General features: G+C 49.5%; 1 protein-coding gene across 8 annotated transcripts in view; it reads left to right on the top strand.

Moving 5' to 3' along the window:
- The window catches only part of PLEKHA6 (pleckstrin homology domain containing A6), a 147,483-nt gene that overhangs the window by 68,783 nt on the left and 64,605 nt on the right, over positions 1 to 14,095 (top strand). The window lies entirely within an intron of this gene.

Here is a 14,095-nt window from a genome sequence, read left to right as displayed (position 1 = left end):
GGCCAGAGGGGCCCAGGCACACACGCAGCCCGGGAGGTGGGCGCTCTGCAGGGGAGAAGCGACCAGGCGTGTTCCCAGGCCCCTGCAGGGTAGGTGGGAAGGAGCACCAGGCAGGCTGCAGGGGCTCCTCGCTGAGCACTGTGAGCTCCAGCCGGACAATCAGGAGCCACTGGGGGATTTGAAGCCGAGCTCCGATAATGGGCTGAGGGCCTGGCTGCAGGCGTTTCAGATGCTCAGAGGGCACGGGAGAGGCAAAGCAACGCAGGCGATTCTCTGCCGAGGATTGGAGGAGTGGCTGCATCGAAGTGTTTGTGGTCCTTTGGTGCTTATCGCCAGCGCTCTCCAGCCCATCTTCCTGGGACTAGGCCTGTTGGGCTGGGGGGTCGGGGAGGCCCCCAGCCCTCTATTGAGCGAGCCAGACAAATATTTACCAAAAGCAGGCTGCGGAGGGAAGGTGCCAGGCCCCAGGTCAATGTTGGGTTTGTGCTGTGCAAACAATGCCATGCTTCATGGGCTCGCAAGCACCATAGCCCTGGCAGGAGGCCTGGAGCCGGGTCCCTGTGAAGTGTGGCTGGGAAGCAAGGGGTCGTGGACCAAGGCTGAGCTGGGGAGATGCCACTCTGCCCCTTGGGAGTCTCTGGGGTGCTGGCATTCTGGCTTTGGACTGTCTCTGTCCTCATTCCCGCCACCCCGGGGATGCCTCACAATGATGGATTTGGCCAGGGGCTGTGGGACAGTTATATGCAGTGACCCCCCTGTGCTTCTGATGGAAACGGCGGAAATACTCATTTCTGCTCATTTCAGAGGCAGAGCGAGGTTGACAGAGATGATCTACTGTCATGGAAACTTTGGATCTTAAGGAAAAGACTGTGAATTTGGAAGCTGGGCAAGCCTGGGTTTGAAGTTTGGCTTCTAGATGTACTAGCTCTGTGGTCTGGGGCAAGCCAGCTAACTCCTCTCCTTAACTCCTGTGATGTTAAATGGGATGTTAGGACCCACATGGCCATGGGTGGTTGTGAAGCTTCCTCCTATCATGAAAGAAAACCATTCCTTCTCCACATAACCTGGATGAAGAGAAGGGACTCTTCAGTTTCATTTAAAAACATTTCTAAGCAAAGGTATTTCTAATTTCAAAGAGTCAATGATTTTTTTTTTTTTTTTGGTCTTTTAAAAACCCTTTGAACATCTTGGAAGGAAGAAGTATTTTAAAACTCTATTATATTTGGCAGTTATCATTAGTTTTTTGTTACCCACTCGGAAAGTCGTTCTCTGTTCAGTTCCAGAACTGGAAGCAATGGGTAGAATCAGAAAGCATGCATAACTGCACTCTTCAACAGTGGAACAGGCTACCTTCAGACATAGTGAAAGTCTCGTCCCTGAGAGAGTTCAGGGGACAGGTTCATCTTTCCTGGGTGCTGGAAAGAGCGTTTCCTGCACTGGGTGGAGTGGCAGGGTGCTTGGCATGGAGGTCCCTCCTAAACATGGAAGCCTCTAATTCTGAGATCACCCGAATTCCCCAGCCTAGGATCAGAGGTTTCCCTATCCCACTAGGTGAATGCATGAGAGTTTGGGACTAAATGAACATTCCCCACTGGGCCCTCTGACTTTCTTCTCCAGAGCACAGCTTCTTTTATTTGGACCAACTTGATTCGAACAGCTCTCCTCTCCCTAAATGTTCTTTACTACAATGGAAGGCTTTGTGACTGTGTTCACTCTGGCCTTGCTATGTGTCTCAGAACCAGCTTCTATTCTAGGGTGGATATTACCCCTGTGTTCCAAGCCATCTCTAGGAGGATGGGCGATTAATAATCAAACAACTATTTATGGTATTCCCGCTAGGTGCAAGGCACTAGTGTAAGAGCAGAGAGTGAGGGCAAGGAATCAATAGTCCCAGTCCTTAAAAGGCTTCAGTCTCTTTTGGAAACAAGTTTTACACAAGTGGAAAGTCAGTGGAGGGTAGAAGGCTGCAGGAAATGACAGGGGAGTGGTAAAGGCAAGAGTAGGTGTGTGGGGGAGAGAAATAGCTAGCTAGTCGTGGGCAGAGGTGCTAGGGTGAACTGGACCAGTGGATTCTGGACACTGATTACTATTGGGTGACAGATTGGGGTGGGAGACACACAAAGTCGACCTGGCAGTTATAAGCCTTTTGACTGGGACAGTTAATGTTAACATTGATAGAAGTAAGAGAACTTGGATGACGAGCCCATTAATAATTGACTGTTTGGGGCGCCTGGGTTGCTCAGTCGGTTAAGCATCCGACTCTTGATTTCGGCGCAGGTCATGATCTCCTAGTTCATGAGATCGAGCCCCTTTGTCTTGGGCTCTGTGCTGATAGCTTTGCAAAGCTTGCTTGGGATTCTCTCTCTGCCCCCCCGCCCCCCAGCTGTCTCTCTCTCAAAATAAATAAATGACATTAAAAAAATAGTTGACTGTGTTTAACCTGCATAGGTTGCAATATTCAAATGGTACAGAATAGTTTCTCTCCCTCTTTGTCTCAGATCTACCCCCAGCACACTCCCTGGAGGGGACTACTCTTACCAGTGTGTGGAGTATCCTTCCTGAGATGCTCTAAGCCGGTCTACACCATGACTCACAGGCCAAATCCAGTCCACTGCCTAATTTGCTGGGACCCATAAGCCAAAAGTGGGGTGTGTGTGTGTGTGTGTTTATTTATTTAATTTATTGTAAATGTTTATCCAGTTTTGAGAGAGAGTACGAGAGAGTGTTGGAGCTAGGGAGGGGGAAATAGAAGGGGACAGAGGATCCAAAACAGGCTCAGCACTGACAGCAGCAAGCCTGATGTGGGGCTCAAATGCACGAACCGCCTGCAGGATCATGACCTGAACTGCAGTCGGACACTCAACCGACTAAGCCACCCGGGGAGGCCCCTTATATTTTAAATGGTGAAAATAAAAAAATAGAAAGGTTTTTGATTCATTAAAATTACATGAAACTCAGGTTGTAGTATTCACAAGTAGAGCTTTATTCGCAGCTACGCTTTTTGGTTTATGCTAATTCATTTATGCTCCTTTGTTTATGCTAATTGATTTGTCCTTGTTTATGCTTATTTGTTTACATATTATGCGTGGCTGCTTTTGTAAAACAAAGGCAGAACTGAGTGTTTGCAACAGAGACTATACGGCCTAGGAAAAATTCACTGGCCCTGAAAACATTTACTATCTTACCTTTACATACAAAGTTTGCTGACCCCTGTTCTGCAGAATCATACAAATTACAAATTATTTCTTCACCCGAATGATAGCACGCTAAGTTAATTGCTCTGCTCCTCACTGTCTTCCTCTACTCTGTCTTGGAGGCTGTTCCACATCAATACTATAATATAGTCAGTCAGTGCATGGTGAATCTTAATTTGACTTTAGGCGTGCTGAGTTTAAGGCAAAGACTAGTTACCCTCCAGGAAAATGCTCAGTAGATGGGCAGGCTCAAGGGGGTTGAAGCTTGGAGCCTGGAGGTGGAGAGGCGAGAAACATCTGGGGTCTGGGGAGAGGTCTTCAGTGCGAGTCTGTGACCTCAGCCTGTGGATGCAAGATTTCCCTTCGTAGAAATGAAGCATTGTATTCTGAGCACTGCACCAAGTCAAGTCTGGGTGTCAACAGTCAGATTAACATAAAGACAATGAACGAGAAACATTAAACCAACACCTGAAGGAACAGTAAATACTAAAGGCAATTTAGAGTTACCTACTTGAGCGAGAAGTAAGCTAGTAACAGGCAGTGCGGACCAGAACAAGAGGGCGGTGGACCTTTAGGAGAGTGCGTCCTGAGTCGGCTTTATACCTGTTACCTTCTTTAAATTGTTATTCTCTCAGCTAGTATCACTTGCTTCATTTTACAACCAAAGAAATTGAGGCCCAGAGACGTTAAATGATTTTTCTCACAATCGGTGATTCAAGTGAATACCTAGTTGTACTAAAACGTGATCCTACCTGACTTTTAAAGACTTGTCTTTTGGTTCTACAAGCCAAATCAGTCCAGGAGACACTCCCCAGCTTTGCTAAGCCGTTTTTTCTTTCTGGCCTCGGCTCTCTCATCAGAAAATGGGGCAAGTGGCCCTCTATTGTCCCTTCCCATTCGCAGGTGGCCTGATTCTATTGTGGGTGGGCTGTAAGGGAAAGGGGTGGCCCTGTAAGAGCCAGAGGCAGAAAATTGGAAGAGGACTAGAGGGGAAGGTGAGTTTAGCAATTAGTATATGCCAGATCAGTTATCTGGAATCTGATCCTTAGAAAAATATTGTTCCTTGATGTGGAGCTGGAGGCTAAAAATCTCTGCTTCTGAGAACTTGCCCATTACCCTTGCTGCCATGACCCTGAGCGCCACTTACGCACCTGGACTTGAACTGGGGCGGGGGGGGGGTCCTGGAGGTGCCGGGGTGCGGGGGCTGGGGCTGGGAGCGCCTGACAGGTCCCTTCCTGTGTCTGCCAGGCTCTGCTTGGCTCCGCTCAGGGTTTCTGGAGCTGAGCTGCTACAGCTAGAGGGCTGTCTGATGTTACCAAGTTGCAGGCGGGGTGGGGAGGGAGGGGAAAGAGGGCGGGTGAGCCATCAGACCCCAGGAGCCGGGGGTGTGAGTGTGTTTATATAGGAGTCAGCCAACCTGCAGTTTCAGATTTCAGACCCCCGCTTTATCAGGAGACTTTCCCCTGGTTTTCAGTCAAGGCTGGAGCCGGGAGAGAGCTGACACCAGAGCCTTCCTGGAAGGCTAGGGAAATTCTGGATTCCCGGGCTCTCTCCCCGTCTCCCTCCTCCTCATGGGAGCTGCACCGGCCACCCTTGACAGTTTTCTCCAGTCTGGGGTATTGTTTCATTCCTTCCCAATCAGCTGTCTGCGTCTTCCAGTTGGGTCCTGACTTCCAGCACGGAAGGTAAAATCTGGGGTCCCGGGGACCTGAGCTAGGGAAGAACTGGGGCTACCCAGACTTTCAGTGGAGACTATGGGGCACTCACATCTTGGGCAGAGAGGAGTGGTTCACAGTGTGAGAGAGAGAGAAAAGGAGAGAGAGAGAAAAGGGCGGAGAGAGGCCAGAGGGAGTGAGGGAGAGAAAGAGAGTGGGAAAGAGAGAGTGTGTTTATGTATGTATGTGTTTGTACGTGTGTATGTATTGGGGGTGTTTCTCTTGGGAAGCAAATTTCCTTTTCATTCCTCTTTCACTTCTTTCCTTTTTCTCTAGTAATAAATAAGAATGCCCCATGACTGTCCGTCTTCCTTGGGGATCTCCCATCAAAAACTTCTGACTTCTAGGATGTGAATATTTCCTCCCTTGTAGTTAGGGGGGGCTACAGAGGGAGCTTAGGGGCATGGATCTGTACTGGAGATACGTGTGCAGAGGACTGATGCCCCCAGAGCCAGTCTTGCTTTCTGAAGGCACTTGGAAACACTCCCAGGAAAGCTCACTATAAGTGCCGTAGCGGTCCGTGTGGTGAGAAGCCTAGGTCCCAGCGTGGTCTCCGTGTGGAATTAGCTTGAATCAGTCTAAGGAGATCAAAGCTGTGGGAGACAAATGCCGGGAGCATTTTCTTCTCCGCGTCTCAGAATTGGGCAGGATGGAGGCCGATGCCCGGGGCAGGGGAGCTTGGCATTGTGCCCGCAAGCAGAAATTTGGGTGGGGAGGTGATTGGCGGGTAGTGGGGTCTAAGGCTGGCTGCACGTGGGCCTGTGTTCCCAGGATCTGCACAGTGTTTCTCAGTGGCCGGGAGCAGAGAGCAGAGCCCTACCTCCTTTGGAGCTGGTGGGCGGGCAGCGGCTGTGGCCTGTCTGTACGGTCATGGCCGGTGGGCAGCACATGCTGTGTGGTTGGGTCCTGAGGGCGTGGTGGGTGGGCCAGACCAGTGAGACTGGCAAGAGACTGGCGGTGGCTTTTGAAAAGCAGATTTTGGGTGATGAGATAAGCTTTAGAAACAGACTGTGGCAGAGTGAGCCCGAGGCAGAATGTGGAGCGGATGGAAAGGAGTCAGGAGAGGGGACCAGGGAGTCCCAAGGTCTGGTACCTCCCAAAGCTGCAGTCAGCCAAGGGACCTCAGCTCTCAATATAGATGTAGCTGCAGAGAGGTGAGCATACCAGGGTTTGTCTACTAGCTTCTGAATGTAATGAGAAAGAAGGATGAGAGGCGATGTGGGCAGGGCAAAGGGCAGTAACAACACATTTTCAGCCAGGAAATTGTATAGTGCGGTTGGACCTGGGATGCAACCACACAGCTATTTATTAGGCAGTATAATTAATGGGTTGTCCAGTCTGGTTATTTTTGAAACCATGGGCATTTAAAAAATTATTTTTAATTTACGTCACCATCTACTTCCAAAGAGAGTTCCAGTATCTTTGTATATTTGACAGATGGTGTGATGCGCAATTTTGGCCAACAGATCACAGTAACCTTTCCTCTCTTTCGGAGCTTTCTGGTGTGGACACGCTCTCACCGATACTGTCACTCTGGCCCAGTTCAGCAGATGTTTATCAATCCCTTTCCTTTCCCGGCTACTGTGTTGGATATTGAGGTACAGGTGTGGATAAGACGTGGTTCTGTCCTCAAGAATCTCACAGTCTAACAGCAGCCCCATAAGGAAGACAGAATATCACGCCCACCAGAGAGATGAGGAAACCAGCGCCAAAAGGTGCCAGAGGTCTCATGGGTTGGCAGCAGATGGTCAAGGACAAGGATCAAGATCCAGCTCCTAATCCGGGGCCTTTTTTTTTTTTTTGGTATTTTCCCTCTATACCTCAGAGCTGCGTGGACTTCCCTGTCTTCTCTATCCCCCATGCCTTGCTCATCAGAATAATAGTAAGAAGCAATAATCTGTAGAAGGCAGAGTAGAAAAATTGTTCCTGGAATGCAGTCAGTCCTCTCTGGGCTCCTAATTGTGTCACCGAAATGGCATCAGTGGGTCTGTGTCTGTGTCACGTTGCTGATCCGCTTGCCCTTTACCACTCACCAGAAGCTGCCTTCATCTCTCAGAAAATTGACTTGGGCACATTGTCTTCTTCCCTCTTCTCCCTGGCTTAGCTGCACAGGCCAGGGGGCTGTAAAATTCAGGGGCTCACAGAAGCCTGGGAGGCTCCACGCAGAGGTCGATGCTCACTGAGCACTGGATTTATGATAGAACAGCCGACATTTGTTCATGTCTTCATAGCTGGCAGTGCTCATTCATATAAGCAAAGAATAGCATGGTTGTTGATTTCCCTTGTTGGCCACATTGGTCCGGCCCCAGTTTCCTGGAAAGGTCCAAATCCCCAAAGCTGAGGGTCTTCCTCTTAATTTCTAGGCTTAAGCGAAAAGGGACACAGAGAGGTCATTTGACCAAAAATAATCCATTTTTGGTCAGTGATGGCGTTTTCGCCAGTCTGAGGTGAAAGGAGAGAAACAGGGAATTCCATCCCCACCCCCCACCCCCGCCCCGGGAGAAAAATGTATTCAGTTCAAAGGTTTCCTTTTGGGGACAGAAGATGTGCTCCAATATTTATTCTGGGGTTATGGCTCTTTTATTCTATTCATGGGCTGGTGGTGAGAGTAGATGGCAGTTGGGCTTTTAAAATGTCCTTATTTGGCAAAATTAAAAGTTGGCAACCTTATAGTAGTTCCTTAAATTTCAGTTTTTGAAATTTAACTGGTACATGAAATGCAAAAATCTTACCTCCAGGCAGGACTTTCTCCAAACAGATGAGAATCTCCCTAATAACGCCTCCTTTGGGCAGATTCCTGAAAACCCAGATTCTGGTCTTGTCACCACGGTTCTTTCCCTGCGGGTCCTTAGATCATGATAAGCTCACACTAAGTCTTGGTTTTCTCATTAAAAAAAAAAGTTTATTTTGAGAGAGAGAGAACACATGCGTGAGCAGGGGAGGGGCAGAGAGAGGTGGAGAGAGAGAATCCCAAGCAGGCTCCGAGGTGCCAGTGCAGAGCCTTACGTGGGGCTTGATCCCACGAAATCACGAGATTGTGACTTGAGTCAGTATCGAGAGTTGAACACTTAGCAGACTGAGCTCCCCAAGTGCCCCAGTCTTCTCATTTTTAAAAGTTGTGGGAGGCTCTTACCTCCTAGACAGGGCGACTCACTGGCAAAGGAATGTGCTCTCACTTCCTCTTGCTCTTTTCCAGAGATAGAGCCAGAGACTCCTCTGAGGGGCTCCACACTCAGGCTTTGCCAGTTCCTATTTCTTCAGTTTATCTTTTGGAAATGATGGAAATCACCTTCTAGCCTTGGAAGAGAGAGAGGGCATTTGTGGATTGGATTAGGGGAAGAGCACGAGGTATATTTTATATCCGAGGTCTTGGTGTCCAGGGTTAGTCTTCTGGAAAAAACCCTTGGTGGCGAGCTAAGGGCATTTAAAAATCTTAATGATTTTTGAAAGAGTGGATCTTCTCGAACTCTCAAGAATATCGACTGCAGCTTTCCGAAGTCTGCAGGCTCCCGGAAGCATCTGAGTCTTCCACCTTCTAAGGAGTCAGGCCTGGAATAGCAACAAATATGTGGGAATCCCCGGGCAGCCCCAGCCGCCAGGCTGAGCCACGTGGTTGGCTATGCACATGAGTACAGACCTGTAGCGGAGAGAGTGTGAAAGGGAGCATCCGTTTGAAATCCTCCTGGACATTGAACTAGATGCTCTTTTCTGATTTCTTCTAGGACCCTTTTCCTGAAAGCAGATGCCAAGGAGCTTCATCGTCAGGACAGAATTTTCTGATTTCCCCCATTTTCCTGTACTGAAAGGAGAGCCCTCTTAGCCTAGGAAAGCAGCTGAGGTTTGACCCAGGTTATTATATTTGGGGGAGTGGGTAGCACCCCCTCACCTCAGGCTTGCCTGGGGCAGAGGGGGAAGTAGAATAAACTAGTAGGAAAAAACCCCAGGGAAGCCTTAGGTTCTGACCTGGAAGACCAGGCCCAAGTGTGTGAAATTCTTCTCTGCAAAAGGCTGCTGGACAGTGAGGGTCAGTAGAGCAGCACGGCCCTTAAGAACAGTGACGTGGAGGGGCGCCTGGCTGGCTCGGTGGGTAGAGCATGCGGCACTTGGTTGTGAGTTTGAGCCCCACATTGAACATAGAGATTATTTTTTAAAAATATTTTTTTAGGGGTGCCTGGGTGGCTCATTCAGTTAAGCGTCCAACTTCGGCTGAGGTCATGATCTCACGATGTGAGTTCGAGCCCCGTGTCAGGCTCTGGGCCGACAGCTAGCTCAGAGCCTGGAGCCTGCTTCAGATTTTGTGTCTCCCTCTCTCTCTGCCCCTCCCCCGCTCACATTCTGTCTCACTCTTTCTCAAAAATAAATGAACATTAAAAAAAATTTTTTTAATTGTTTTAAACTTAAAAAAAGAACAGCACTATGGAAAAGCACGCAGCTGTGACTGATGAGAGGCACCACAGACCTAGTCAAAGTAGCCAAAGCAGGAAGGGGAGAGACAATGGGACAAAGGATCCAAGAAGTGCAAAGTCAAGATCTCCACCAGCTGAGGAGCTTCTGGAGGGTAGAGCCCTCTGCAGTCCGTCTGGTGGCTCTGCTGGGTGTGGGGCAAGCAGATGACGGGACACGGCAACAGTTCTCTTGGCACATCTCTGGTCACCCAGCGATGGGGACTTTCCCCCAGGTGGCTTCAATGAGGATTTTTGTATGAAACTTTGGATGAGTTTGGGACACAGAGTCAGGGTGTACGGCCACATTTTTAGAGATCAGGATCTCTTCTGAGATGTTTAAGCCAAAAGGGCAGCGTGGCCTTTTCTGACTATAAAGGTCAACAAGAAGGTGCCTGACAGCTTAAAAATGTCCCCACCCCTTGTCATGAGGAGACAATGGAAAGCAATCTCTGGACTCCAAGGCCACCTTTTTCTTCGTGACTGCATGATCTGGGGCAACCCCGTCCCTCTCTGGGCCTCCCAATTCCTCATCTGGAAAATGAGGTAAATTTGGTTGCCACCATCTTTTTTAGCTCTTCACGCTTCAGTTCTCCCTTTGACTGACAGTAGGAAAGTTCCCTTTTCTGGAACTTTGGGGAGACCTGTGGTTCCAGAAGGAGTAGAGCTGGCTTCCTTCTTCAGCCTTGCAGGTCTGTGTCCAGCAAATATGTGTCTGTTGGCTCAAGGTGGCAGACTGAGATAGGTGGCCTTAAAACACCAGATCTGGAGTCAGCACGGAGAGGCCCACCTGGATGACTGTGCCCCAGAATGGGTCAGGTCCTTAACAATCATCAGTAAGTCCCTAAACTGGACAGCTAGAGCCAGGAGATCTGACAAGAGCCAGCATTGCTCACACTTATTAGCCAGGGCTAGCTTCCCATTTTAAAAGCCTCCTGGGGCCATGAAACAGCCTCGGGAGAAACACGCCAAACCTGTTCCACTGTGTACTGGATGGTCTGCTTCTCCCCCCAGAGCGTCCCATCTCCATGATCTTTCTTGCACGCGGGATCTTTTCCTTTCTCCAGTCCAGTTCTCCACAAACTCTGGCCCCTTCCGTTCCCTAGTGTTCCCCGAGGCTTAGTCACTTATTCCCCCGGGAGTGCCTTTAAGGACTGCGGCACACATGTGAAGCTGTGGGGAGAGGAGCCCAATGAGGCGGGAAGTTGGGAGGCATGCTTGGAATATTCAGGCATGTCTCTACCTGAAGCCCAATCAAATAACAACGGCACACAGCCCCTGGCAGCTCTGTGCAGGTGGAAAGGCAGCAGATTTTTATGGGTTGACGGGCCGGTCTTTGGATCATCTTCCCCGCCCCATGCCAACTTGTGTTCGGGGGAGCTGGATGGAGGCTGCAGGAGCCCTGGGACCCAGGAGAGATCCAGAATGTGACGAGGCACATGTTTTGAACGGCTGTCAACATCTTTAGCCTGAGTAACTCTGGTGGCTCCCTGAAAGCCCTGTCTTCAAGGGCTGGAGGACCAGTATAGGCAGCCCCACGCTGGTCATCTGAAACCCTGGGACCCATGTCTTTCAGAACGGTAACATGATGCACAGACTGTGTCTTACACAAAGCCTCCAGCAGGGTCTGGAATGGCTCCAAAGTCAAACATATTAATATTTCTGCAGCAAGGCTTATCTAAAGAGTCCCATGACTGGGATAAATAAAGGCTATAAAGAGTCTCATGCCAGTTCAGGTCATGCTTTGCTGCTAACTAGGTTCAAGTCAGGTTGGGGTCTGCCATTCGTTGTGTTAGAAAAAAAAACATTGAATTTTCAGGCATTTGTGGATTTGGAGATGCTGTGAAGGCATTGTGGTTCTGTGTTGCCTCGTACGTATGATCCTATCAGGTGGAATCAGCATTCCCATTTTATAGAGAGGGAAGCTGGGGCTCAGAGATGACCAGCATGTTGCCTAATGCCTTTCACCCAATGAGGGTGATTCCAGTCCAGAACTGTCTACCTCTAGAGCCAGACTTTGTGCTCCAAGCTATGGCACATTTCACCTCTTCGGCAGTGAGTGAAAGAGAGTTGAGGGTGGGGGTGGGAGTTCTGACTTTGGCATTGTCCCCAATGAGGGAGGTGCTTTCTGCACATCTGATAGGGATCATTTGTTGGCTTGTTCTTATTTATACATTGACTTGTGGGCTCAGTAGGCTAAAAGCTCAGAAGAGAGGAAGCTAAAGTTCAGTCAACTTTGTGGCTTACAAGAAGAATCCAGCTGGCTTCATGGGGGCTGAGAGAGCCAAGAACAAATGAGGTCAATTTGGGTTTAGTGCGAGAAGCATCATCTGCAGTGGAAACAGCCCCCGTGCAGAACCGGTGGAATGCATACTGCTTCCTGCTCTCCCACCCGTTGCCTGGCTGTAGAAGTCTTCTGGCCTTGAGTAGGGACTGGTCTTACGAGAAGAACTGTCTGGAAGGATCACAAAGCCCAGATAAGGGCGAGAGTGATGTGTGGCTTGAAATAAGAATTCAATTAGGGGGTCTCACTGGTCTTCATTAGCGATGTGAAAAAAGGTCAAAGGAAGTGCTAATTTAATCTGCCGAAGATACACCATGTGCTTTTAACACTTCATTGGAAAGATGGACCTGGGACTGTTGTGGGAGCAATGGCATAGATAATCTCTCTCCCTCTACCTTCTATGTGCTGTCAGATGACAACTGCCATTCCTGGGCCATATCTAGGCCAGGTAAGAGCTGAACTCTCAAAGTCTAGGGACACGGTGTTCCTGTGTGGTCAGGGCCCCACTGTCGGCAGGCCCTGCTTTGGTAGGAGAGCGGCTGTGCCGTGCCCTTCACTAGAAAGATACCCATTAGGAAGGGTGGTAGGTTCGTTGCCATAGGAACAAGGAACATCTGCTCCAGCCAAGTAGAGAACAGATGGGGGGGAAAAATCTTCTTAAAGGAACCATTAGCTCATGGAATCCGGTGCCAGGGAAGTGGTTTACCTAAAGAAGACCTGAGGGGCGGATCAGACCCCTTGGCCTGAGAGAACTGTGAGGCCCCGAGGTAGCAAAAGATCCACAGTTGCTTTGGAAAGTGCAGGAGAAAGAAGGCAAGATGACTTTTTCTCCCCTGAATCATGGCTGTCCTCTGAGAACATGTCCCGACTCCCTCGGTCAGCAGTGGTCACCTGCCTCCTTCCTCAGGGATCTGAGCTCGCCTGTGTGGTTGTCGTCTCCCTCTTAAACATCCCAGAAGCCTTTCTAAGCTGAGTAGTAGCAAATTTTCCTGTTTTCTCTGACCCTTACCTTCATCCTTGCCCTCTCTGCTGGCCTGATCTCTGGGCCGGGGCTTCCCAGCCCAGCTGTCTGCCGCCCTTGGGCAAGGCTCCCAGTCCTTTTCTTTCTTCCTCTCTTCCCTCCCTTTTCTCCTCATACCAACCACGTGTGCAGAGTCAGTGAGACGTCGGGTCTTCCAGAAGTCGTCTTGTCCCCCTTCCTGGTATTAATTAGGACTTCTGAGCGCATACTGCTGAAGCTACTCAAAGCAACTTCGGCCCCAGAGGGGATTTTATTGTAAGGTTCAGAGAAATGGCTGGATCACAGAACACACTAGAAGCAAGGAGCCGCATGGCACAAGTATGATGTTTTGCCCCTCTCCCCTTGCTGGCTTCAATCTTTGCTCTCACTGCAGGGAGGCTGCTCAACTTCATAGTCAGTCTATAGGGTACAGAAAGTGGCCTCCGGTGGCCCCATTGTGTACAGGTCACTTGGAGAAGGTCTGATTTCTTTTCTCTCTCAATCCTAGTTCCCATCCCCGGGGAGGGTTTTGGTTGGGTTGAGACCGGGCGACTTACCCCCTGTAATCAAGAGAGTGGTGTCAGGTTTAGGAACATGGTTGTTACCACTGTAACTATGTGGGTATTGGGGTAGGGACAGTTTCTAGAAAGGGTGCATACTTTCTAGTACATGTTAGCCCTTCTTGGGCCTACAAGTCTAGAGGAGTTTGGCCTGAAGGCTTTACATACCCCTGACGTCTCCCATTCAGCTCTTTTCCTGCCTGATCATGGGGACTGATAGGGACCTAGTCGGTGGCTAGGCTGTACTGTCACTGCCACTTCCTGTGAGTGGGAAAGGCACACAACCTGAACCTAGAAGGCCATTTAGGCCCCTGCCTTGCCCGTAGGTAAAACTCTATCTTTTTAGTGAAGTCCTTTATAAAAACATTTTATTGTTCCATTAGGCATTAGGGCGTCAACATCTAAACACCTCACAGTTGGAAAGCCCGTTACTGTTTCTAAATTCAGTTATTAATAATGCAATTCAATCCACTGCCCCACATTCCATCTTGGACTCATGAGGAAGACCGATGCCCACCATCTTGTTCAGGTTAGGGTTGAATCAGTGACTGTGAAATCACCCTCTTGTATGAGAGAATGAGAATTTGGGCCAGGATGTATGGGATCTGGAACCATTTCTGGCTGGCTGCTGCCCTTTATCCAAATGAACCTCAGAGAAGAGACAAATTGTACGGGAGTCAAATTGTATACTCTTTTCGTGGTGCTACTCCCCTCTTTATGCCCCCCTTCATGCCTCACTCCGCCAAACCTCTCCCCTCCATCAGCTGTAATGGCAGACATGGCGCAGAAGTACTGGGGCTGGAATGAGCAGCGGGGAGGCAGGCCCCATTTGGCTCTGCTCCATGAGGGGCATGTGGGGGAGAGGAGTGGAGAACTGAGCACTTCCCTCCAGGCCTCCCT

Source organism: Hyaena hyaena, unplaced genomic scaffold (genome assembly GCF_003009895.1).
Source record: "Hyaena hyaena isolate Hyena2069 unplaced genomic scaffold, ASM300989v1 scaffold_28, whole genome shotgun sequence".
Taxonomy (NCBI): Eukaryota; Metazoa; Chordata; class Mammalia; order Carnivora; family Hyaenidae; genus Hyaena; species Hyaena hyaena.
This window is presented reverse-complemented; position numbering and strand designations above follow the sequence as displayed.